General features: G+C 41.9%; 1 protein-coding gene across 3 annotated transcripts in view; it reads left to right on the top strand.

Annotated features, from left to right (window-relative positions):
* Window positions 1-26,674, top strand: part of LOC126259698 (ras guanyl-releasing protein 3-like) — a 439,537-nt gene that overhangs the window by 117,539 nt on the left and 295,324 nt on the right. The window contains exon 1 of one of the 3 annotated variants that reach the window (XM_049956667.1): window positions 14,990-15,142. The exons of the other annotated variants lie outside the window; for them this stretch is intronic. The gene's annotated coding sequence lies outside the window, so the exon portion shown is untranslated. Of the gene's footprint in view, window positions 1-14,989; window positions 15,143-26,674 lie in introns of those variants that run through there. 3 annotated transcript variants of the gene reach the window in all.

The raw sequence follows: 26,674 nt of genomic DNA, 5'->3' as shown, positions 1-26,674 counted from the left end.
GTCTTTAAACAGCGGAAGCTCGAGCATTCAACAACTTTGCCACCTCGTTCTTGATTTGTTGAGATCAGTCTACCAAAGACGCTCTATCACGGATTTTTCGCTAAATGATGCTCGAGGCGCCGTCGACGTATTCGTCTTTCCCAACTGCGTTCTTACACTTTCACTGCGCAGTTGCATTCTCACTCACAACCGTGTAGATGTCTGTTACACAACTGACCAAAAGCTGAGCATAATTGGGGAAAAAAGAAAATCGAAAGAAAATGTATGAGCAATCATTGTATTGGGCTGTTAAGATTATCGCACAAACAGTAACTCATGACACAGTTGGTAACAAGAGCGTCAGTCATACATCACATTTTATGGGTCTAAGACTAAAACAAAGCAAGTGCAGAATGAACGAATCCACAGTCCTCACTGGTTTATTATTAAGGATAGCATGAGGAAAAGGGTGCTCGTGGTCTAGGGGTAGCAATGTCTAGATATTGTAGGTCGATTTCTTAGAATCGGATTTTGTGGTATGAAAAAGTGTGTTAATGGGCTATTGGTGAATACTTAGAATATTGTTGTGGAATACTAATTTGTAATAACAGGAGTAGCGTCTTTGATTCATAATCAAAACGACTTCGATCCCGAGTCCGAATCCCGCCGCTGCTTAAATTCTTATTAATAATCAGCATGGTGGCCGAAGACTTCCGGCATGAGAAGTCACATTCATTATGCCAACGGCCTTGTCAAAGAGGGCGGAGGAGCGAACAGAGGTTCAGGGCACTTTCTTGTCCTAGGGGTGGGAAACTGCCCCTAAAGGCAGCAATGATCAACGGCATGAGGATGCAGAAGGCAATGGAAACCACTGCATTAAAGACACGTACCGTGTGTCCACAGGACAAGAAGTGTCATGATGATCTCTCCATTGGCAAAAGATTCCAGAATAGTCGCCCATTCGGATCTCCGGGAGGGGACTGCCAAGGGGGAGGTTACCATGAGAAAAAGATTGAATAATCAACGAAAGGATAACGTTCTACGAGTCGGGGCGTGGAATGTCAGAAGCTTGAACATGGTAGGTAAACCAGAAAATCTGAAAAGGAAAGTGCAAAGGCTCAATCTAAGCATAGTAGCGGTCAGTGAAGTGAAATGGAAAGCAGACAAGGATTTGTGGTCAGATGAGTATAGGGTAATGTCAACAGCAGCAGAAAATGGTATAACGGGATTAGGGTTCGTTGTGAATAGGAAGGTAGGACAGTGAGTGTGTTACTGTGAACAGTTCCGTGACAGGGTTGTTCTTATCACAATCGACAGAAAACCAACACCGACAACGATAGTTTAGGTATACATGCCGACGTCGCAAGCTGAAGATGAAGAGATAGAGAACGTTTGTGGGGATATTGAAAGGATAATACAGCAGGTAAAGGGGGATGAAAATCTAATAGTCATGGGGGACTGGAATGCAGTTGTAGGGGTAGGAGTGGAAGAAAAGGTTACAGGAGAATATGGGCTTGGGACAAGGAATGAGAAAGACTAATTGAATTCTGTAACAAGTTTCAGCTAGTATAGCGAACACTCTGTTCAAGAATCACAAGAGGAGGAGGTGTAATCCGTAAAGGCTGAGTGATACGGGGATATTTCAGTTAGATTACATCATGGTTAGACAGAGATTCCGAAACCAGATACTGGACTGTAAGGCGTACCCAGCAGCAGATATAGACTCAGATCACAATATAGTAGTGATGAAGAGTAGGCTGAAGTTTAAGACATTAGTCAGGAAGAATCAATACGCAAAGAAGTGGGATACGGAAGTACTAAGGAATGACGAGATACGCTTGAAGTTCTCTAAGTCTACAGATACAGCAATAAGGAATAGCTCAGCAGGCAGTACAGTTGAAGAGGAATGCACATCTCTAAAGAGGACCATCACAGAAGTTGGGAAGGAAACCATGGGTACAAAGAAGGTAACAGCGAAGAAATCGTGGGTAACAGAAGAAATACTTCAACTGATCGATGAAAGGAGGAAGTACAAAAGTGTTCCGGGAAACTCAGGAATACAGAAATACAATTCGCTGCGGAATGAAATAAATAGGAAGTGCAGGGAAGCTAAGACGAAATGGCTGCAGGAAAAATGTGAAGACACCGAAAAAGAAATGATTGTCGGAAGGACAGGCTCAGCATACTGGAAAGTCAAAAAAACCTTTGGTGACGTTAAAAGCAATGGTGATAGCATTAAGAGTGCAACGGTATTCCACTGTTAAATGCAGAGGAGAGAGCTGATAGGTGGAAATAATACACTGAAAGCCTCTATGTGGTGGAAGATTTGTCTGATGTGATAGAAGAAGAAACAAGAGTCGATTTAGAAGCGATAGGGGATCCAGTATTAGAATCAGAATTTAAAAGAGCTTTGCAGGACTTAAAATAAAAAATCAGCTTAACAGTTCATGCATCTAAGTTGCTTACAAGAATGAAATATACAGAAGAATGGAAAGGAAAATTGAGGATGCACTACATGACGATCAGTTTGGCTTTAGGAAAAGGCACGAGAGAGGCAATTCTGAAGTTGCGGTTAATAACGGAAACATGATTACAGAAACATCAAGACACGTTCATAAGATTTTTCGACCTGAAAAAAGCGTTCAACAATGTAAAATGGTGCAAGATGTTCGAAATTCTGAAAAAAATAGGGGTAACCTATAGGGAGCGACGAGTCATATACAATATGTACAAGAGGGAATAATAAGAGTAGACGACCAAGAACGAAGTGGTCGTATTGAAAAGGGTGTAAGACAACGATGTAGTCTTTCGCCCCTACTGTTCAATCTGTACATCGAGGAAGTAATGATGTACATAAAAGAAAAGTTCAGGAGTGGAATTAAAATTCAAGGTGAAAGGATATCAATGATACGATTGACTGATGAAATTGTTATCCTGAGTGAAAGTGAAGAAGAAATACATGATCTGCTGAACCGAACATACAGTCTAATTAGTACAGAGTATGGATTGAGAGTAAATCGGAGAAATACGAAGAGGAGTAGTAGAAATGAGAACAGCGAGAAACTTAACATTAAGATTCATGGTCACAAAGTAATGAAGTTAAGGAATTCTGCTTCCTAGGCAGTAAGATAACCAATGACGGACGAAGCAAGCAGACTAGCAATGGCAGAAAGGGCATTCCTGGCCAAGAGAAGTCTACTAATATCAAATATCGGCCTTAATTTGAGGAAGAAATTTATGAGAATGTACGTCTGGAGTACAGCATTGTATGGTAGTGAAACATGGACTGTGGGTAAAGCGGAACAGAAGAGAATCGAAGCATTTGAGATGTGGTGCTACAGACGAATGTTGAAAATTAGATGGACTGATAAAATAAGGTATGAGGAGGTTCTGTGCAGAATCGGAGAGGACATGAATATGTGAAAAACACTGATAAGGAGAAGGGACAGGATAATAGGACATCTGTTAAGGCATGAGGAAAGGACTTTCATGGTACTAGAGCGAGCTGTAGAGGGCAAAAACTGTAGAGGAAGACAGAGATTGGAATACATTCAGCAAATAATTGAGGACGTAGGTTACAAGTGCTACTCTGAGATGAAGAGGTTAGCACGGGAGAGAAATTCGTAGCGGGCCGCACCAAACCAGTCAGAAGATTGATGAAAAAAAAGCATGAAAACTTAAGACAACACTTCCTTTAAGAGCACAGACATGAAATGAAAACTAGCTGGAAACCCTCCTTCAGTTGAACAGGTTGTCTGCTAATAGTATTTTCACAGCTTTCTTGATCATTGAATCCCAGTAGAATGAGGCTGTGCCCAGCATCTTATCTTTACCATAATCCATGGAATGGCCAGTGGAAATACAGTGTTCAGCCACTGCAGATTTATTAGGCTGCAGAAATCGCTTTATCGCGTGTGTTGTATCTTTTACAGTGCGTATTTTTTTGTCCTATGTGCCTTTTACCACGTGGAATTTCATATACACCTTCCTTTCGTAAAAGCAGATCATCCTTCGTAAGCATTATGGATTCGCTGATTCTGCTCTTGCTTTGTTTTGCTCTTAGACAAATAAAGTTGAATCTGTTACTGACGCTCTTGTGACCAACATTGTTTTGTCTGAGGGATGCGCGTTTCCTCCACAGTGTATAAAATGAATTGCAACTAAAACCTTGAAAGCGACTCACCTTGAGAATGGCTAAAAGGTTGTCAGCCGAAACATTGGGACAAGAATTAAAAATATCCCGCATGCACGCCCAAAAGCTGATGGAGTGATCGATCTGCCGGTAAAACAATAAGAGACATAGTAACTGTGTTATTTGTATAAGGAAGAGTGCTCCTTACTGCGCACAGGCGTGTTTTTAAAGAAAGAAACGAGCGCAGAAGACTCGAAATGTTTCAGTCGTAGAGTTATAAAACTACCATAGGCTACGTGTAAGTAAGCGTAAAATACGGTAGTTTACCAAGTGATAATGGTGAATCAAGATCGTAACCGAGTTACCTAGAGCCTTACGTGTGTTGGATACCTATCGGGCGTTACCTCATTTCGATCGGTTTGTTTGCGTTCGTGATCAATGTCTTACTAGATTCCCCAACAAACTGGTAGCAGTGAAACCTCTAGGAAATGGGTGAGCGTATATTAAGGGCGGCGTAATCTACGGACATGTTTGCCCTACGTAGTTATCATCCTGTTTCTTACTTAAAAGTAAACAGTATTTATAGCAATATTGAATGTTTAATTCTGGTTTTATTCGAAAATTCTTGTTTTGCAACGTGAAACACAGGGATGTTGTAGTAAAAATAAAAAACACTGCAGATTTATCATGCGGCACAGGAAAACTCAATGTCCTGAAAAAAGTTAAAGTTAGGAAAAAATGCAAAACAAAAACTTATCAGACACTGATTCAATATTTCGCCGAATTTATATAAAACATTTTTCTGTTGTTTATAAACATAATAGTAATAACAGGAAGCTCTTCCCTTTGATCATGATAAAGAACGTTCTTCTGAGTACAAAATTGCAACAATAGTTATAGATTTTTTTATATTTGTGCTTGTAAACTGTAGTTGCATCAATAGCAATTGCTTTGGGTACATAAAAGTGCAGAAAGTACGCGATGAACTAATTTTTATTACTTATAAATGTAGTTTATATTTTGTAAGGATGTAAAATAGACAATGGACTAACACTGAGCGATGTGCGGTTCTAAGTATGTGCAAAACAAATAAATAAGTAAAAAGGAAAGAGAAGTCGTCGACTCCCAGTTTCTGTCTCAGACGTTCAATTATGTTTCTTCCCGTTCCATGATCGCGACGCTACTCAGTCGTGTTCGCAGGTTTGTTTTGGGTAGAGATGTATTCTATTGGGGAATTTACTGCTTAAATATAAAAGGGACATCCAGGTATGGCTCACCATATCTTTGTGCAGCTATTGTGGAAGAAGTTTTCTGAAAATGTTTCTTACAAAACGGGTATCTTTGCTTTCAGAAATTGTCTGGTTACTTAATACAGTAACCGCTAAGTGCTTTACTCAGAACCAATAGGACTTTCGACGTCCTTTTCAGCCAATATATTTTCAATTTTTGATTACACTTAACTTTCGGATCCTGGTGTATATACGGATCTTGCAAGTGCACTACAATAGTGCTCCTCTCGATGTGGTTATCACCTGTGTCACTGTTGTGGTATAGCAAGACATTTCATGTCAACTGTTCTACATTTTCTCCAGTTAACGCTAGGTTTTTTTTTTTAATTTGTCGCAAAAGTGCACCCTATCTTCAGTTTTGAACTGATAAAAATAGTTCTACAATTTTCAGATTATGTGCCTTGTGATGGGAAATAAAAAATAATTAATTATAGAAATATAATATAGTAAGATAATTATGCTGCCATATGAACACTCTTACACTAAAATTTACGCGGCAAGTAAACATCGGAGGAATTAGTTACGTGCCCCGTTTTGAAGGTGAGTCTACAGGCTGCAACACGGATGTGTTGGACGGGAAGTATAAGCAACAGGCTATCCGAAAACATTAAACTTAACATTACTCTCTACGTTGAAAGAACGTGCTTGAGATCTAGTGTCGCTGTTACCAGCTTTCAATCGTTAATTGTAAATCGCCGCAACAGTGAGCGAACACTATAGCCGCCAACACTGCAGCGAGACGCACACGTTGGCACAGAATAGTAACAAGATCACCACCGAATTTGGTAGGTGGCAGATACACGTACCAACTGCGCCAGTCCATTTTGATTTTTCTACTCTAATGTTTAAATTCGTTAATATTCATATTATCGTACGGAATATTATACTGGATAAACATCTATAAACCACATCAAAATTATTTAGCATTAATCTTGAATTTCGGACAACTGCGGCCAAATGTCCAAATGAAGCCAAAATCCACTGCTCTGGTTGCAGAAAATTTATTAAGACTGCGACTGGTTTCACGCTAGTTAGGCTCATCCTCTGGTTACAAGCGCTTCTAGCGGGTTTTAATTTATCGGAGACGTGAAGGACGGGGAGAGGCTTCAAGAACGCTAAAATAATGTTCTAAACATAATTTATATCAAATGTACATGAACTGGCGTGAAACCGGTCGTGGTTTTAATAAACTTCCTACATCCAGGGCGGAATTTTTTGCGTTCACATAAAAATTTATCGTCAAACTTTTATTCTGAACTACCCCAGCACCAGGAATTTTATACTGGATGCTAATCACATCCAAGCACACTGCAAATTTGTACGTCAGTCTGGTGATTTGACCTGTTGTCCTGCCATTCATAAACAACATTCCAGGGGGTGTTTTCCAACAGGATAAGGCTCGCCTACATACCGCTGTTGTAACCCAACATGCTCTACAGAATGTCGACATGTTGCCTTGGTCTGCTGGATCACCAAATCTGTTTCCAATCGAGCACATATGGGACATCATCGCACGACAATTCCAGCGTCATCCACAAAGAGCATTAACCTTCCCTGGATTGACCGACCAAGTGAACAGACATGCAACTCCATCCCACGAACTGACATCTGACAATTGTACAATACAATGCATGCACGCTTCCGTGCTTGGATTCAACATTCTGACGGTTTCACCAGTTTTAATGTACCAGCATTTCACATTTTCAATGGCCTATCTCGCTCGTACATCAACCTGTGACCTTGCTATGTTAATAAATTAATACGTTACCTAGACAAATGTATTCCCAAAATTTCAGTACTCTATATTTATTACTTTTTGGTGTTGCGATTATGTCCGTCAGTGCATAAATGATGTAGCTAAAAGGGTTGTCAGAAACATCAAGAACACTTTAACACTTGACAGGGGCATCGCATCACTTACATTTTCGGACACGAAGCTCTTGTTAAAGCGAAATTTTAGTATCTCAAGGTGCTCAAACTGTCAGTGAAGCCGCACATTTTACAGTCTTAGGACTGAGGGTAGTTGGAAGGCTTTCTTGGAAGTATCAGGTTCTTGATCTTGTGCAGCGACTGAATGCTGCTATATTCGTTACGAGAATGATTTCCACTGTCTCCGACAGGAAAAGCGAAGGTTTGGTTACTCTGCTTACTTTCGGTCTATTTCTTGGCATGATGTTTGTATATTTTTTGGCGACCTTGTGCACTCACTAAAATATTCTTAACCTAGAAATGGTGTTCAGACTGATCTGTGGTGTCAGTTCGTGAACTTCGTGTAGACTATCGTTCAGGCGCCTCGAAATTCTAAACTTGCCACCCATGTACGTATCTATACCACTGTGGGACTTGTTGCTGACAATATTGACTCATTCAGAAGAAATCGTAACATACATCCAATGAACACTAGGCGAGTAAACGATATGCATTGTAGAGAAAGCTGTGCACTGTTCCCCAGCTTTCATTTGCAGTAGACTTCCAGTAGAACTGAAAAAAATTGACTGATAAACTAAAGGTATTCGGATCTAAGCTGAAAGGTTTCCTTGTGGGCACTCCTATTCTGTACAAGAGTTCTTCACAGTAGTTGAGGCCTTTTCTCTGTAACATGTTCTTCACTCGTATATTGTCTCAATTAGTTCCGTGTTTTATTAATTTTTTGATTCATTTGTTTATATATTTTCTAATCAGCTTCCTGTAAATTATGTGTTGAATCGTTCCGTGACTAACATGGGAACGGTCCAAGACATGTCGAAACCTGTCCTGAAATTTTTCACACGAGAAGAATACAACGAAATAAATGCACTGACAACATTTAAGCTGCTAAGGCCCCACAGAAAATATTTATTTTTAAATGTTATAGTTATTTATTTTTGCCGCACGAAGAATCGCTTGTAACAGCAGTTTGTACAGCCTTTCCTGCCTAGCGCGGAATCGGCGAATAAGCTGACGCAGCCATAGCAAGAGACGGTAGCATTGCGTAGTGCGAAGTCCAAAGTACACACATACGCAAATTTTAAGCACTTAAACCGCACCAAAAAAGTCTCAAACCATTAATTTTTTGAAAACTTGCATTTCAAATCGACGGTTAAAATGTTGCAGAAGTAATTGTTACACAAGTGAATGACTGAGGAAAAAAAAATGAAGAGAGTGCATGATATTACATTACAGACGATTTACATCAATTGAAACTTCAATTTGTTGACATGCGATTTTTATTACTTCCTGTAGCAAAGCTCTTATAACTTTTGAATAGTGTATATTTTACTAATTTCTTTGTTCCGTTGTCGTCACAAAACTGTGAAGTGTCTATTGGGTAAAGAAAATTAACAATTTCCTTAAACCAGGCACATCTGTGAAAGAAAATCTGTACATTCAGTTATTTTTTTTTTTTTTTAATTTCGATTACCCCCGAATGGGGCGGGCTGGCAGCAGCTTGGTACGCTGTTCTTCAGCCTACAGAATTTTTTAAAACATAAGAAGATAAGAAACAACAAAAGCAGGCGATAAAACGGTGACTTAAATTGTAAAACGGCGGAAAATTGTGGAAAGTTAAAACATAAGCAAAGAGGGGAGAGGAGGTGATGCAGACAGATAAAGTCGTAGACAGACAATTAAAAAACACGGCAACAGTATGGTTTCTGTTCGCAAGAGATATAAAAATCACATCCAGCGACAGTATGATGTCTGTTCGCAACACTTTGGAAAAGATGCACAACACTTAACAATCACTGGAAACACTGCACTAAAAAGTCGGCACGAAGATGACACACCACAGACAAGGGCAGATGGGGGCGGGGGGGCGGCACAGATGAGGGAAAAAATGGAGGAGGAGAGGAAAAACGAAAGGGGGGAACCAACGGAGGGAGAGGACTCAGAAGGGGGGGCAGGGCAGAGGGGAAAGGCAGAGGAGGGAAATGCAAAAGGACTTGGGGGAGAGAAGGGAGGCAGAGAGAGGGTAGGCAGGGAAAAAAACAGGATGGAAGGGGAAGAGAGGGAGCCCAGGAAAAGGACAGAGGAAGGGAGGGGGAGGTGAGGATCAGAGGTGATAGGAGGGATAAATGAAGGGAGAGAGGGCATCATCTGGGAGGGGGAGTTGATGGAAGCCACCTTGGGAAAGGAGATGAATGGTGAAGAGATGGAGGGTAGGGGGGGACACAACAGTGAAGGTGTGGCAGAGGGCAGGGGTTGGAGATGAGAGGAGCAACCAGCGGATGAGGGGGATCAAGGCGGCGGGAGGGGTAGACTATGCGGATACGTTCGAGGAATAGGAGCAGATGGGGGAAAGGAATCAGGTCGTAGAGGATCCGCCTTGGTGACGGGAGGCATACACGGAAGGCGAGGCAGAATGCATGGCGCTCGAGGATCTGGAGGGACTTATAGAATTTGGAAGGGTACATTCAGGCACGTTACAGCAATTACTAGTTTTATTTCGACAGCACTGGGATGGGGTAGAAATGGTCGTCGCCGTTTTTCTGCATAGTGTGCTGTGTACCTAGGCTTGTCGTCCATCCCAATACGTCAAGATCGTCACCATTATGAATCTTCTTGGCCCAACGTCCCGGTAAGTCCCAATTGTGTCCTGATTTTCAAAATACTGTTAAGAGCTTGGCTCAAGTACTGAAGTAAAGCCATCTGTTAGCGCAACATGTAAATGCAGCCTCGGTTAGTTTTATTTATGTGAAAGAGTTTATGTTGACAAGGTCGCCCAAAGACGAATTTGCATGTTGCGTATCCTGCATCGACGATACAAGCACCTTCTAGATCTAGCGCCATAATTCGAGAAAACACCAGCCTTCCCCAGTAGTACGAGGCGGCCTTCAAGCAGCATCACGAGGAAGAATCGGGCAGTTTCCATTTGAACAGCAATCTGATAAGACGATTCTTTCTAAACGTAATACGAACAACAACTGCAAGTTAGTAATGTCTGAAGTGTTTACTGCGGGTATATAGAGCGTGAAGTGTATAGTTGGTAAAGTGTTATTGGGGACTGTTTACCATCTAATAAAATAAGCTTATCACAGCTCAATAAAATGTCACTTCCAGGATAATTACACAAAAGAGTGCTCTTTTGTCAAGAAAGGATGTACAGATCTGGAAGTGTTGTGTGAAATTTGTTGCTATTTCATGTCAGTAGCTCACGGAGGTAAGGCAGATGTAAGGCAGCACATTTCTACAAAAAATCATACAAGTAGATTCGCGGCAGCATCGACATCAAAGAATAATTCTACATTCATGCTTAAAGAAGACACTCAAGAAGAACAGCTCGTTGCTGCTGCAAAACTAATAAAAGCCTATGCAGTTGTCAGGCATCATCAATCCTTCAGTTCTCTTGACTGCACCGTAAAACTGAATGTTGCGATGTATCATGACTCCAAATCCGCCGCAAACCAGTCTACAGCCAGGACCAAAGCTACAGCGATTGTTAAAGATATTCCCGCACCACACACAGTGTCCGAATGCATAGAACAATTCCAAGAAGTTTCACTTTACGGCATACGCACCGACGCATCAGACCACAAGGCTGAAAAGATTTTTGCTACGTAAAAAGGAAAAAAAGACTTGCTGAAAAAGGTGAAATCTGCCGCAACAAGTTCCATGTATATGTGTTATAAATAAAAAGTAATTATATTAAATAACATTTTACTTCATTTTTACACCCTCATCTCAAGAGTGTCCTTACAAGGTCCTAGTTAGATATGGCAACCCTACGCGTACCCCGACGTTTATATTGCTGCTTGTCACATATATTTAGCTGTAATTCGAATCGTTAACAATATTTTCGTAAACCAGCGATCACGACAAACGTCTCACCACACATCGGATGATGATGAGCTTTGTGTAAAATAGGATATGAGCATGGAGGTCATGGTGTCCGTCGTGATTTGTACCATAATTTCCATAATTAATGTTTTACGTCTCACTAAGTGATCATTAAAGGACAAAATATACACTCAGTTCTAGCAAGAAACATCATTCGCCAAGAAAGCTTTTCAATTCACTGATTGCTAAAAATTACAAAAAAAGTTTTTGTTGCAGCTTTACAATACATGAATGTTCCAGAAGTAGAAGCCAAGCAACACGAGCGCTCATGTATTGAAAATATGGACCAAGTTTTATTTCTCCTCACCCCCTCCTTATTCACAAAAATTAATGCAGTGGCAAAATACACTGTCCCATGAATCACTTGCTGACAAATTGATCCAGCCGAGTTTCACATGTAAACATACTGCTTTCGTAATATCTGCCAAGCGCCCACAGAACAAAAAATGGCTCTGAACACTATGGGACTTAACTTCTAAGGTCATCAGTCCCCTAGAATTTAGAACTACTTAAACCTAACTAACCTAAGGACATCACATACATCCATGCCCGAACCTGCGACCGTAGCGGTCGCGCCGTTCCAGACTGTAGCGCCTAGAAACGCTCGGCCACTCCGGTCGGCCCCCACAGAACAGCAAAGATAAAACGTTTACAACAGACTGCACACGAGCTCATCCGAATCGAAAAAATCCCGTTGGTTCTCGCTACCGTGAAATGGTTATTCTTATTTAGGGCCGTTTTCTTTATCTGAGCCATTAGTCTTCGGACTGGCTTGATGCGACCCGTCACGAATTCCTCACCTCTGCCAGCCTTTTCATCTCGAAGTAGCACTTGCAACCTAAGTCTTCAATTATTTACTGAATGTATCTCAATCTCTGTCTTCCTCTACAGCTTTTACCCTCTACAGTTCCATCTAGTACCATGGAAGTTATTCCCTGATGTCTTACCAAATGTCCTATCATCCTGTTCCTTCTTCTTGTCAGTGTTTTCCTTATATCTTTTCCTCTCCGGTTTTCTGGGGAACCTTCTCATTCCTTACCTTATCAGTCCACCTAATTCTCAACATTTTTCAACAGCAAACATCTAAAATGCTTCTATTCTCTTCTGTTCCGGTTTTAGAAGAATCCATGTCTCACTGACACACAATGCTGTGCTCCAAACGTACATTTTCAGAAATTTCTTCCTCAAATTAAAATCAATGTTAGATACTGCTAGTAGACTTCTCTTGACCAGGAATACCGTTTTCGACAGTGCTAGTCTGCTTTTTATGTCATCCTTGCTCCGTTTGTGGTGGTTTATTTTGCTGCCTAGGTAGCAGAACTCCTTAACTTCATCTACTTCGTTATCACCAGTTATGATGTGAAGCTATTCTCATTTCCGCTACTTCTCACTATTTTTGTCTTTCTTCTGTTTACTCTCAATAATTAATCTGTACTCATTACATTGTTCATTCCATACAACAAGTCCTGTAATTCTTCTTTACTTTCACTGAGGATTTCAATGTCATTAGCGAATCTTAACGTTGCTATCCTTTCACCTTCAATTTTAAACCCACTCTTGAATATTTCCTTTAGCTTCTTTATTGCTTTTTCGAAGTACATTGATCAGCAAGCGCGAAAGACTACATCCCTCTTACACACACTTTTTCAATCCATGCACTGCCCTGTCCTGTCCCTAACGACATGTAAAAGCTGGTGAAACGTGACAACCAACATCCTTGGAAGCTATAGCTCTAAGGTATGTTACACTACTGGCCATTAAAATTGCTACACCAAGAAGAATTGCTGATGATAAACCGATATTCATTGGACAAATATATTATACTATAAGTGACATGTGAGTACATTTTCACGCAATTTGGGTGCATAGATCCTGAGAAATCAGTACCCACAACAACAACCTCTGGCCGAAATAATGGCCTTGATACAACTGTACATTGAGTGAAACAGAGCTTGGATGGCGTGTACAGGTACAGCTGCCCTTGCATCTTCAACACGATACCACAGTTCAAAAGAGTAGTGACTGGCGTATTGTGACGAGCCAATTGCCCGCCCGCCATTGACTAGACGTTTTCAATTGGTGAGAGATCTGGAGAATGTGCTGGCCAGGGCAGCAGTCGAACATTTTCTGTATCCAGAAAGGCCCGTACAGGACCTGCAGCATGCGGTCGTGCATTATCCTGCTGAAATGTTGGGTTTCGCAGGGATCGAATGAAGGGTAGAGCCACGGGTCGTAACACATCTGAAAAGTAACGTCCACTGTTCAAAGTGCGGTCAATGCGAACAAGAGGTGACCGAGACGTGTAACCAATGGCACCCCATACCATCACGCCGGGTGATACGCCAGAAGGGCGGTGACGAATAGACACGGATGCGACCATCATGATGCTGTAAACAGAACCTGGATTCATCGGAGAAAATGCCGTTTCGCCATTCGTGCACCCAGGTTCATCGTTGAGTACACCATCGCAGGTGCTCCTGTCTGTGATGCAACGTCAAGGGTAACCGCAGCCATAGTCTCCGAGCTGATAGTACATGCTGCTGCAAACGTTGTCGAACTGTTCGTGTAGAAGGTTGTTGTCTTGCAAACGACCCATCTGTTGACTCAGGGATCGAGACGTGGCTGCACGATCCGTTACAGCCATGTGTATAAGATGGCTGTCATCTCGACTGCTAGTGATACGAGGCCGTTGGGATCCAGCACGGCGTTCCGTATTACTCCCCTGAACCCAACGATTCCATATTCTGCTAACAGTCATTGGATCTCGACCAACGCGAGCACCAATGTCGCGATATGATAAACCGCAATCACGATGGGCTACAACCCGACCTTTATCAAAGTCGGAAACGTGATGGTGCACATTGCTCCTCCTTACACGGGGCATCACAACAACGTTTCATCAGGCAACGCCTGTCAACTGCTGTTTGTGTATGAGAAATCGATTGGAAACTTTCCTCATGTGAGCACGTTGTAGGGGCCACCACCGGCGCCAACCTTGTGTGAATGCTCTGAAAAGCATATCATTTGCGTATCACACCATCTTCTTGCTGTCGGTTAAATTTCGCGTCTGTAGCACGTCATCTTCGTGGTGTAGCAATTTTAATGGCCTGTATTGTATAATGAATGAGTGGTTTCAGCTGGATGTGACATACGTGAAGAAAGCTATAAACTCTCTTCCTCGACGAACTGAGATCACGCTATTAACGTGATGTCTCCCAGGGGTGACTGTTTTTTTTCCGGTGTACATGGTGCTCATGTGGCTCTTGGCAGACTCGTGAAGCTTTTCTTAAGCCACTTAGTTTATTTAAAAAATGGTTCAAATGGCTCTGAGCACTATGGGACTTAACTTCTAAGGTCATCAGTCCCCTAGAACTTAGAACTACTTAAACCTAACTAACCTAAGGACATCACACACATCCATGCCCGAGGCAGGATTCGAACCTGCGACAGTAGGTGTCGCGCGGTTCCAGACTGTAACGCCTAGAACTGCTCGGCCATCCCACTTAGTGTGTTCCTAGATTTCGGATAGTACTACAGACACGTGCCTTTGGAATCAACGCGTTGTCGGCTCTTAGCAAGTGTGAGGCAGCGGAACGGGCAGTGGTAGTGGTGGGGGGGACTCCGTCTTGCGCAAGCGAGCGGTGGACGCGCGCCGTCCCGTTGCCATGGCGACGCGGTGCGGCGCGCGCCCGGCTCCCAGTCTCGACGCCTGCCGTGTGAGCGCCGCCGCCGCTGCTTCTGCCGCTGCCGCGACTCGCTATCGATTCCAGCTCGCGTGGCGCGCTTGTAGTGGCGAGGGCGCAGGGTCTGCCAGTCTGCTCTCAGCTGCTCGCTTCGCTGGCCGACCAGCGTAGAAGGCGTACCTGCGGTCTGCGATGGCCAGCCGGCGCGCGTCTCTAGCCGTCGCTCTCCGAGGACTGTAATCGCTGTAAGCCTTTTCATTTGTACCGTGAAATACGTTTGCATTGAATTTTTTTATGGCACGTCATTTCTATTTATAACCTAGCTTTGTGCATGGAGGAGTGATGCTAGATTTGGGGGCAGACAAAGTTATCTGTATTTGTTTCCCTTTTCTCCACAGCATTCGAAATCCCTTACTGACTTTTCAGACAAGAACTGATAGGCACCGGGCAAAGATACCCCTCTCACAAAATATTAAGATGCGTTCTTTTGTTTACTTAGTATTAACTACAAATTCGTTCGTAATTGCTCGAGCAGTTATCTGTAACAAAGATCTCCTTTAAGAAACTCGGCGTACTTGCATAATTTTCAGGGTTTTCAGCAAAAACCCAACACAATTAAAAGTTACAAAGATATTATTTTGATTGGTAATAAACATCTACATTACACAACGTTGAGCTTTTGTAAAAAAATTCGCACGCCGTTTTCTTGCCGCAGTATATATTTATTTACGCTCCAGACACGTTTCACCTTTTGTATTAGCCGTGCGCTCAGTGGATTACATCTGGTATAATATAGTTTTGTTTTCAGTGTTATACTTGCATATTAGAAACAGTTCATACCATATTTTTGATATGAATAAAATGTTACTTACCGTCACTCGTCCTGACAAAATCTGCGTCTCTCCTCGTCAAGATCTTCTGATTTTACAGTTCCCACTTCGTTTTTCATTCGTTAAATTATGTGAAACACTTCACTGGTAATGTAACAATAATTTAAGCTTCATCTTGCGTCAGCCGTTCACAAATATGACCAAATAAGAGGAAACGTAGATTTGATAGGAAGGGTGCGTAACTGTAACACTTCATGTACACGTTATGGTGTAAAATGTATCGAATCTACAGTTATCACTGGTAAAAACAAAATTGTATCATTCCAGAAGACTCCACAGAAGATGCCTTTAATATAAAAGGCGAAACGAGTCTTGAACGTTAATAAATATCATTTTGTAGCAAGAAAAGTCATTTGAATTTGTAAAATTAATAATTGTCTACTTGCTGCGAAAAATGACTCACCAACAAACTTGAAACCCTTAATTATTTTCAAAGATAGAAAACGCACATATTAGCACCCCGAAAATTTTGTAACGTCTTTGTAGCGTCACTTGTGTCACTTTCACTCCATTACTGTTTGTAAACATGTCTTTATCTACTCACATAGCTACACAGACTTTTTGCGCTCTAGAACTTCAGTGCCTTGGTCGTAAGTCAATGCAGGAACAGAACATGCGTTTAGGCATGTACATCTGTTTAAAACAGTTATTTATAATGTATGTAAAAATTAAGTGCACCACATTAAGTTAGTAGATTATGAACCAAATTTGTACTACTCATGGACAACTACATATTTCCACTGAAGAGACACTATGATCACGTCTTTGTGGTTAGGACGATTATTTGTATGGAACTGGCATTGCCGTAGCTCTATTAGCTTAAGCAGTATAAGCTTTCTCCATGCCTTTGATGCCAGAGACTGTGGTCATGTTTGTGTGAGTTGCGTTTGCGTGAGTGTGTGTAAGTGTGTGTGTGTGTGTGTGTGTGTGTGTGTGTGTGTGTGTGTGTGTGCTGTCTATTTCTGACAAAGGCCTTGTTGACCGAAAGCTTATTTTGTAACAGTCTTTTTGTTGTGCCTATCTGCGACTCAGCATATCCCCTATATGGTGAGTAGCAACTAAACTTTCCATAATATTGTTACATTCCATCCTGGATTTTCCATTGTTTGAAGATGTCAGTTATTGTAGATACCTTCACTTCTGAAATGGTCCCATCCTTTTAAACACAACTGTTTTATACATCCAATTGTTCTATATGATATTTAAAGCGTTTGAATGTGAAATTTATGTTTCATAAAAAATCTGACTTCAGTCTTTAGTGAGTTAGATCTACGTAATTCTGAAAGTTAGTGTTGACTGTTAACAGAGTTCCCGATCGTGGTCTCAAAGTGTGTGGAAGACTAAGTAAAGTCCAGACATTTCATTGGGACCTAAACTCTAACATTTAAAGTCATTTTAATATAGTTTTAACACTGTAGTCAATAAAAGAAAAGGAACTAATCACATATCTAAAGGCCGATGAAGAATCAGGCTGCACTTGAGATTTGACGATTGTATTTGTCACATACTCATATTTTCTGTACAAACCACAGTTAACATGAATTGACAATAACAGTTAAAACTTATATAATTACGCTGAACATACTTTTTTTATGAAGCAAAGCGAAAATGTGGTAGCACACAGAAATATGTTTCGTCCACTGTCATCAGAGCATGTGGGTTAACTGAATAAGAAATTATTTTGAGTTGTTTTTAGATTTCGTTAATTATTCGCCCTTCATGATTTCTCTCCTATTAAAAATTCATTCGGTTTCTTGATGCCGTGTTTCACAAATCAAAAACATGATCTCGCTATGCGTCTCACAAATGGGAGTACCCTGCTAATTATCCTAAGTAAGTTATTGTTTTACCCTTCTGACGTTCCTATTATTAATACATCAGTTCGGTGCACAACGCTTGATACTATAGTGAATGCGACTACATTTGATGCCGTCCTACATGTGCCGTTTTGCTGCTCTCCTTGTTTACATTTACACCTCATTTATTGCGCCAAACAGCACCGCAGCCACAATATTTCCGAAGGTTTTTGTAATTTTTTGGTAAACGCCACAGCTCTCCATCTTTGTACGTGATTAGTCTGATGAGTTTTTACCAATGTTTATCTAATTTTTACAGTACCAGTGTGTCTGCGTTTGCCTTATTTAAAAACATTACTGAATTAAAGTTACGTTTTACTGAATACTGGCAGATTTTACTTCTGTCTGAGAATTCCTTCTTGCGGGATTAAATAGCTTAACTTTCGGACTGTGGATTAAAGTCGCTCCTGTCGCATGCCTAGCGAGACGATTGCACTTGTGCGTCGATGACCTTTCGTCTGCCACGTGGAACATCTCAGGCATGTTGGCGCCCGTTCTTGCTGGTTGTACAAACCAACCGCCCAAATAGCTGTCTAGTAGTTATAAATACGTCACGGCTTCAGCAATCGACGAACGTTTTGCAATTTATGGGACGTAATGAATACTACGCCTCGTAGGAATTGCTGAACTTCTTTAAAAATTGTACAATTTTTGCTTTTGAGCCCACTGGTTTAGTGATGATCTACTTATTTACGTACAGCGCGCATCGTAATACATATATATTCATATAGCACTAAAGTCAACATAGTCCATGTGTACTTCTAAAGCCTATATTACGTGCCAAACTTAGTTACAAATTAACATCCGAGAATCGGATATAATGAATCGCCTCATCTGTTGCTGCAAGAAAATCGGTAAAGTGTCTCTTGTAGGCTCTATTTGGGCATTCTTACACCATGTGCTGGTTTGCTTGTTTTTTGGCTCCGCAGTCACATTTTGTGTGTGGTATCTTCTCCCGTTTAAGGAGGGGGTTTGCACTTCTGTCATTGCCAGTGCGTATTTCGTTTAATGCTGTCAACATTTCTTGATTTCAGTCTTTTGCGGTTCAGGTCAGCTCTGTCAGTACGTACAGGTTGCTCAGTGATAACAATCTTGCAGTTCTCTCTAAGAAGGCATTTATTTATTTATTTATTTTATTTATTTATTTATTTATTTATTTATTTATTTTTTTTTTTTTTTTTTTTTTTGCCGAATCTGTGTTGACGGATATGTGACTCAAGGAGGGCAAACATGCAGAAGGGGGGAATTTTATTGTGCCACTATCAGTGCGCATAATGTCATTTGGTACCACATCAATTTATTTTATATGTGAGCTATTAATCCATACATGAGCGCAATATTCCGCCATCAACTGGTGATGTAGGAAGCATATATACTGTGAAGCTGAAAGAAATGCCGCATATTTTTGTAGAAGAGATTAGTCGTTGTCCTCATTTTACGTGCGGTCTCTATCAGATGTTCCCTGTAAGAGAAGGTCCCATCCAGCGTAACATCTAAATATTTACTGTAGTTGTATTGGTTGAGACGCTTCCCTTCAGCGTTTAAATTCTTGTTGAGTGGCTACAAAGGTAAAAGATTCATATTTATGGCTTAGGTTGGTTCATGTTGTGCGGCTATAGCTCAGTCATACGCTTAACCGAACTTCCTGGACTGTGTGTCCAGGATACTGGAAGTATAAAGATTGAAGAATAGTGGGGCAAGGATTGAGCCATGTGGCAGCCCGCTGTTGAGTATTTTGGCAGGGATAATCCCTTCTCCGGTAGTCACTTTAAAAGTACCTTCGGCGAGCATATTACCAATTTATGATGGTTAGACACTTATCGATCTCTGATGGATGATCTGGCTAGTTGTACACCTATATGAGAGTACCGAGCAACTCAAAATCAGAATTGGTGGTCACGTAGTAGATGAAGTTAAGGAATTCTACAATCTTGGCAGCAAAGTAACCAACGACGGACTTAGCTAGGAGGACATCAAAAGCAGACTAGCGTTGGCAAAAGGGGCATTCCAAGCCAAGAGATGTCTACTGGTACCACACATAGGCCTTAATTTGAGGAAGAATTTTGGAGCACAGCATTGTATGGTACTGAAACATGGACTGTGGGAAAACTGGAACAGAAGAGAATCGAAGATGTGGTGCTACAGAAGAATGTTGAAATTTAGGTGGACCGATAACCTAAGGACCGATGAAGTTCTCCAAAGAAACGGCGAGGAAAGGAATATTTGGAAAACACTGACAAGAAGAGGGAACATGATGACAGGATATCTGATAAGACATCAGGGAATAACTTCCACAGTATTAGAGGGAGCTGTAAAGGGTAAAAAGTGTAGGGAAAGACAGAGAGTGGAATTTTGTTGTTGTGGTGTTCAGTCCGAAAACTGGTTTGATGCAGCTTGCCATGCTACTCTACAATGTGCAAGACGCTTCATCTCAAAGTAACTACTGCAACCTACATCTTTCTGAATCTGCTTACTGTATTCATCTCTTGGTCTCTGTCTAAGATCTATAACCCCCACGCTGCCCTCCAGTACAGATTGTGCCACAAATTTCCTTTCTCCCCAATCCTAATCAGTGCCTCATCATTAGTTACGTTATCTTCCTATCTAATCTTCAGCGTTCTTCTATAGCACCACATTTCAAAAGCATCTAATCTCTTCTAGTGTAAGCTGTTTATTGTCATTGGTTCACTTCCATACAAATACTTTCAGAAAAGACTTCCTGAAATTTAAATCTACACAAGTAATGCTGGAGGGAACTGACACCCTGAATCCTGCAGGTCTATCCATAAATCCGTAAGAGTACAAGGGGCTCGAGATCTCATCTGAACAGCAAGGTGCAAGGCATCACGATACGCTCCATAATACTGATGTCTGGGGAGTTTGGTGGCCAGCAGAAGTGTTTGAACTCAGAAGAGTGGTCCTGGAGCCACTCTGTAGCAATTCTGGACGTGTGGGTTGTCGAGTTGTCCTGCTGGAATTGCCCAAGTCCGTCGGAATGAACAATGGACATGAATGGATGCGATTGGTCAGACAGGATTCTTAAGTACTTGTCACTTGTCAGAGGCGTATCTATAAGTAGTCAGGGGTCCCATACCACTCCTTCTGCACACGCTCCACACCTTTACAGAGCCTCCACCAGCTTGAACAGTCCCCTGCTGTCATGCTGGGCCCATGGATTCACGAGGTTGTCTCCATATCCGTATGCGTCCATCCGCTTGATACAATTTGAAACGAGACTTGTCCGACCATGTAACATATTATTTTTCCCGTCATCAACAGCCCAATGTCGGTGATGAAGGACTCAGGCGAGGCGTAAAGCGTTTTGTCGTGCAGTCATCAAGGATATACGAGTGGGCCTTCGGCTCCGAAAGCCCATATCGATGATGTTTCGTTGAATAGTTCGCACGCTGACACTTGTTCAAGGCCCATTACTGAAATCTGCAACAATATGCGGAAGGGCTGCACTACTGTCATATTGAACGATTCTCTTCAGTCGTCGTTGGTCGCGTTCCTGCAGGATCCCTTTCCGACCGCAGCGATGTCGGAGGTTTGATGTTTTACCGGATTCCTGATGTTTACGGTACGCTTGTGAAATGGTCGTACGGGAAAATCCCCACTTCATCGCTACATCGGAGATGCTGTGTCCCATCACTCGGCCGCCGATTATAACACGTTCAAACTCACTTAATTCTTGATAACCTGTCACTGTAGCAGCAGTAACCGAACTAACAACTGCGCCAGATACTTGTCTTATACAGGGTGTTACAAAAAGGTACGGCCAAACTTTCAGGAAACATTCCTCACACACAAAGAAAGAAAATATGTTATGTGGACATGTGTCCGGAAACGCTTACTTTCCATGTTAGAGCTCATTTTATTACTTCTCTTCAAATCACATTAATCATGGAATGGAAACACACAGCAACAGAACGTTCCAGCGTGACTTCAAACACTTTGTTACAGGAAATGTTCAAAATGTCCTCCGTTAGCGAGGATACATGCATCCACCCTCCGTCGCATGGAATCCCTGATGCGCTGATGCAGCCCTGGAGAATGGCGTATTGTATCACAGCCGTCCACAATACGAGCACGAAGAGTCTCTACATTTGGTACCGCGGTTGCGTAGAAAAGAGCTTTCAAATGCCCCCTTAAATGAAAGTCAAGAGGGTTGAGGTCAGGAGAGCGTGGAGGCCATGGAATTGGTCCGCCTCTACCAATCCATCGGTCACCGAATCTGTTGTTGAAAAGCGTACGAACACTTCGACTGAAATGTTCAGGAGCTCCATCATGTATGAACCACATGTTGTGTCGTACGTGTAAAGGCACATGTTCTAGCAGCACAGGTAGAGTATCCCGTACGAAATCATGATAACGTGCTCCATTGAGCGTAGGTGAAAGAAACTAAAATGAGCTCTAACATGGAAATTAAGCGTTTCCGGACACAAGTCCAGATAACACCTTTTCTTTATTTGTGTGTGAGGAATGTTTCCTGAAAGTTTGGCCGTACCTTTTTGTAACACCCTGTATAGGTATTACCGAACGCAGCGGCGTATTCTGCCTGTTTACATATCTCTATATTTGAATACACATGCCTATACCAGTTTCTTTGGCGCTTCAGTGTATATTCCATGTTAACAAATTTCTCTTCTTCAGAAACGCTTTTCTTGCCATTGCCAGACTACATTTTATTTCATCTCTACTACGACGATCATCAGTTATTTTGCTGTCCAAATAGCAAAAATGGTCTACTACTTAAAGTGTCTCATTTCGCAATCTAATTCTCTCAGCATCACCTGATTTAATTCGACTACATTCCTATTAACCTCTTTTTGCTTTGGAGTCCTCCTTTCGAGATACTGTACATTCTGTTCAACTGCTCTTCCAAGTCCTTCACTGTCTCTGACAGAATTACAATATCATCGGTAAACTTCAAAGTTTTTATTTCTTCTCTTTGGACTTTAATTCCGATTCCAAATTTTTCTTTTGTTTCCTTTACTGCTTGCTCAATACATGAATTGAATAACGTCTTGGATAGGCTACAACCCTGTCTCACTCGCTTCTCAACCACTGCTTCCCTTTCATGCCCCTCGACTCTTACAACTGCCACCTTGTTCCTGAACAAATTGTAAATAGCCTTTCACTCACTGTATTTTACCTCTTCCACGTTTAGAATTTGAAAGAGAGTATTCAGGTCAATATTGTCAAAAGCCTTCTTTAAGTCTGCAAATGCTATAAATGTAGGTTTGCCCTTTCTTAACCTATCTTCTATGCGAAGTCGTAGGATTAGTATTGCCTCGCGTGTGCCAAAATTTCTCGGAATCTTCACCGATCTTCCCTGAGGTCGGCTTCTATCAGTTTTTCCATTCTTCTGTACATAATTCGTGTCAGTATTTTGCAACCGCGACTTATTAAACTGATAGTTTGTTCTCTAGCCATTCGTGCTTGGGCATTTTGCACTTCCCGCCAGACTCATTTTTTAGACGTTTGTACTCCCTTTCACCTGCTTCATTTACTGCATTTTTATGTTTTCTCGTGCTTTCTTTGTAATTATATTCTTCTTGAACTCTGACGGTATTTCGCCTGTCTCATACATTTTGCGCACCAGATAGAAGACTTTTGTCATGACTGGCTCCCTAAGGCAATCAGTAGTTATAAAGGAATGTTGTCTACTCCCGGTGCCTCGTATCCAGTTAGGTCTTTCAGTGCTCATCAAATTATTCACACAGCATCATATCTCCCATCTCACCTTCATCCACGTCCTTTTCCATTTCCATAATATTTCCCTCAAGTACATCGCCCTTGTATAGGCCCTCAATATACTCGTTCCACCTTTCTCCTTTCCCTTCTTTGTTTAGGACTGATTTCCCATCTGAGCTCTTAATGTCATACAGGTGGTTCTCTTTTCTCCAAAGGGCTATTTAATTTTCCTGTAGGCGGCATGTACCTTTCCCCTGATGATATATGCTTCTAAATCCTTACATTTGTTCCCTAGCCATTCCTGGTTAGCCATTTTACACTTCCCACCAATGTCATTTTCAGACGTTTGTATTTCCTTTCGCCTGCTTCATTTACTACATTTTTATACACACCAAAAAAAAGTTTTGCATCACCCCAGTTCCCAAAATTCCTGAAGATAGACATTGACTGTGGATATTGTATCACAGACACAGTCCCTGTAGACTGTTTAGAGATGTCACTGAAACCGCACAAAAATGTAAACAACCTTGCATGAGCAGCGCCTATTAGACGGAGGGGGTCCGACAGCCGATCAGTTTGTCATTCCACCAGGAAGGAGGTACACGGGTCGTGTTGTCTGTAGTTCATCCATCCCTCGACGGCCAATACCGCAGCTCGATCACGTCCACATTGTTACTTTGTGTCAGGAAGGGCTTTTAACAAGGAAAGTGTCTAGGTGTCTCGGAGTGAACCAAAGCGAAGTTGTTCGGACATGGAGGAGATACAAACAGACAGGAACTGTCGATGACACGCCTCGCTCAGGCTGCCCAAGGGCTACTACTGCAGTGGCGACCGCTACCAAAGGATTGTGGATCCGTGGAACCCTGACAGCAACGCCACTATGTTGAATAATGCTTTTCGTGCAGTCACAGGACGTAGTGCTACGATTCAAACTGTGCGCAATAGGCTTCATGATGCACAACTTCGCGGCTTCCATGGTGAGATTCATCTTTGCAGCCACGACACCATGCAGTGCGGTACAGATTGGCCCAACAACATGCCGAATGGACCGCTCAGGATCGGCATCACGCTCTTTTCACCGATGAGTGTCGCATATGCCTTCAACCAGAAAATCGTCGGAGACGTGTGTGGAGGCAACCCGGTCAGGCTGAACGCCTTAGACACACTGTCCAGCGAGTAAAGCAAGATGGAGGTTCCCTGATGTTCTGAGGTTCTCTGCTGTTTTGGGGTGGCATTATGTGGGCCCGACGTACGCCGCTGGTGGTCATGGAAGGCACCGTAACGGCTGTACGATACGTGAATGCCCTCCTCTGACCGATAGTGCAACCATATCGGGAGCGTATTGGCGAGGCATTCGTCTTCATGGACGACAATTCACGCCCCCTTCGTGGACATATTGTGAATGACTTCCTTCAGGATAACGACATCGCTCGACTAGAGTGGCCAACATGTTCTCCAGACATGAACCCTATCGGACATGCCTGGGATATAGATTGAAAAGGGCGGTTTACGGACGACGTGATCCACCAACCACTGTGAGGTATCTACGCCGAATAGCCATTGAACAGTGGGTCAATCTGGACCAACAGTGCCTTGATGAGCTTGTGGATAGTATGCCACGACGAATACAGGCAAGCTTCAATGCAAGAGGTGGTGCTGCTGGATATTAGAGGTACCGGTGTGTACAGCAATCTGGATCATCACCTCTGAAGTTCTTGCTGTATGGTGGTACAACTTTCAATGTGTGGTTTTCATGAGCAATGAAAAGGGCGGAAATGATGTTTATGTTGATCTTTATTCAAATTTTCTGTACAGGTTCCGGAACTCTCGAACCGACGTCATGCAAAACTTTTTTTTATATGTGTCTTTTCTCCTGTCATCAATTAAATACATTTACTAGCCGTTTCCTTTTTACCCACTTGATACTCCGCTGCCTTCACTATTTCATTTCTCAAAGCTACCCAATCTTCTTCTACTGTTTTCCATTCTCCTGTTCTCGTCAATCGTTCCTCATTGCTCCATGCGAAACTCTCTAGAACCTATGGTACTTTCAGTTTATCCAGGTCCCACCTCATAAATTCCTACTTTTTTGTAGTTTCTTCAGTTTTGATCTACAATTCATAACCAATAAATTGTGGTCAGAGTCCACATCTCCCCTTGGAAACGTCTTACAATGTAATGTCTGATTTCGTAATATCTGTCTAACCGTTACATAATTAATCCTAAACCTTCCGGTGTCTCCAGTTGTCTTCCATGTATACAACCTACTTTCATAATTCTTAAACCAAGGGTTAGCTATGATTAAATTATGTTCTGCGCAAAATTCTACAAGGCAACTTCTTCTTTCTTTCCTTTCCTCCAGTTCGTATTCACCTACAATTTTTCTTTCTTTCCTTCTCTTACTGTTGAATTCCAGTCCCCCATGAGTATTATATTTTCGTCTCCCTTAACTATCTGAATAATTTCTTTTATCTGATCATACATTTCTTCAATCTCTTCATCATCTGCGGAGCTAGTTGACATATACACTTATATTGCTGTGGTGGGTCTATCTCGGCTACAATAACGCATTCACTGTGCTGTTCATAGTAGCTTTCCCTCGTTCCTATATTTTTTATTCATTATTAAACCCACTCCTGCATTACCACTATTTGATTTTGTATTTACAACCCCATATTGACCTGACCACAAGTCCTGCTCCTGCCACTGAACTTCATTAATTCCCTCTATATCTAACATTAACCTATCCATTTTCCTTTCTAACCTGCCTGCCCAATTAAAGGATCTGTCATTCCACTCTCCGATCCGTAGAATGCCGGTTTTGTTCCTCCTAATGACGACGTCCTCCTGAGTAGTCCCCACCTGTAGAACTAAATGGAGGACTATTTTACCTCCGGAATGTTTTAGCCAAGAGGATGCCATCATCATTTAACCATACAGTAGAGCTGCATGCCACCAGGAAAAATTACGGCTGTAGTTTCCCCTTGCTTTAATACATCCAGCAAGTAATTGAGGTCGTACGTTGCAGTTGCTGCTACGAGACGAAAACGTCGGTGGGCCGCATCAACTAATGACGTAAAAAGCAGAAAAGGGGTGTCCGTTCTACCTGCACAAATTTTCACCTGTCACTATTGATTCATTTCAATGCCCAAATGCTGCTAGCGTCATTCAATAACCTTTGAACAATTGTACATCGTCCGTTAGTGATGAAACATGTAGCATAAAAAGAAAGTTGGAACATGTTAAGGTCTTGAAGACAGAGACAGTGTTAAGTAAACGAAAAATCCAAACACAATAACAGAATTGAAAATATGGACAACGCTCTTTGTAGAGG

Source organism: Schistocerca nitens, chromosome 5 (genome assembly GCF_023898315.1).
Source record: "Schistocerca nitens isolate TAMUIC-IGC-003100 chromosome 5, iqSchNite1.1, whole genome shotgun sequence".
Lineage (NCBI taxonomy): Eukaryota > Metazoa > Arthropoda > Insecta > Orthoptera > Acrididae > Schistocerca > Schistocerca nitens.
Note: the sequence above shows the minus strand (reverse complement) of the source record. Positions and strands in the feature narration are given on the sequence as shown.